This window comes from Cryptomeria japonica, unplaced genomic scaffold (assembly GCF_030272615.1).
Source record: "Cryptomeria japonica unplaced genomic scaffold, Sugi_1.0 HiC_scaffold_343, whole genome shotgun sequence".
NCBI lineage: Eukaryota > Viridiplantae > Streptophyta > Pinopsida > Cupressales > Cupressaceae > Cryptomeria > Cryptomeria japonica.
The window spans coordinates 44,922-46,114 of record NW_026729165.1 but is presented as its reverse complement, the minus strand read 5'-3'; the positions used below and the strand labels follow the sequence as shown (position 1 = coordinate 46,114).

At 61.7% G+C, this 1,193-nt stretch overlaps 1 non-coding gene across 1 annotated transcript; it reads left to right on the top strand.

Annotated features, from left to right (window-relative positions):
* Nucleotides 1-851: 851 nt before the first annotated feature.
* On the top strand, nucleotides 852-970 carry LOC131870678 (5S ribosomal RNA). The gene has a single exon (XR_009368982.1). It is a non-coding gene; the product is annotated as a 5S ribosomal RNA (ribosomal RNA).
* Nucleotides 971-1,193: the final 223 nt, after the last annotated feature.

Genomic DNA, 1,193 nt, shown 5'->3' with positions numbered 1-1,193 from the left:
AAAGGTGCTAAGTTGGGTGCGAGGTTGGGTGCGAGGGTGGGTGGGTGCCAAGGTGTGCTAGGTGGAAGCCCGGGTGGGTCGGCATCCCATGGGTGTCGAGTTGGGTGCCTGATGGGTGCTTCTTGTCAAGTTTTAGTCGTCGGGACTCATTTCGAGCCTTAGAGGTCGTTTCTTGTCCGGTTGCCCTGTCTTCGACCTGGGAACCCAATTTTGGTCCTCGGGTCCCATTTTTTTTTGTCTCGCATCCCACTTTTGGCCTGTGGCCTTTTCGGGGTCGATTCTCGTTTTGGGCATCAGAGCATGTTTCTTCTCCTAAAACCCAATATTTGTTTATTAAGTCTCGGAACACATTTTTGTTCTCGTGGACCCATCATGGGTCTTGGAACGCATTTGTGGTCCTTGGGTCCCATTTTGCATCCCGAAACTTGTGTTTTGGTGCTTGATCCCTATTTTGGGTGCCCACCTTGCACCAAGTGCGCACCCGGGGCAAACCGAGCGCCTTGGTGCACCGGGGCAAGATCGAGCGTGCACCCGAGGCGCCCCGAACATGCACCAAGGTGCACACGGCCCACATGTGAGCGCAGGTCGTTGCGCCCGAGGTGGTGTGTGGGCACCGCGTTGCAGACGGGACACTGCACGCACACGACGCCCCCTCCAGGTGCACGCACGTAGGCCGGGCCGGGTGCACACCCGACGCCCTAGCAAGGTGCGCGCACCCGGGCAGGGCTCACACTTGGCGAACGGGGCGCACTTCGCGAGGGAGGGTGTGCACCTCGACGGGGGTGGGTGGCCGGGGTGGATTCGCACGTGGGTCGCGGTTTGCTAAGTACACACTGCGACAAGCTCATAACGGGTGCGATCATACCAGCGTTAGTGCACCGGATCCCATCAGAACTCCGCAGTTAAGCGCGCTTGGGCCGGAGTAGTACTGGGATGGGTGACCTCCCGGGAAGTCCCGGTGTTGCACCCTTTTTTAGTTTTTCGCCGGGCGTCGCAATGCTATTTGAATAAACCTTTTGCCCGTTTGCGTTCTCGTCGGGGCCGGGCCGGGCCGGGGTGCGCTGCCCGCACTACCGCGCGCGCGGGGGCGACACCGAGCGCGCACCCGAGGCGCCCCGAGCACACAGGCCACGGTGCAACCCGGGCGTTGTGCGCGCACCCCGGTGCGCCCGAGGTGCTGCGCGCGCACCCAG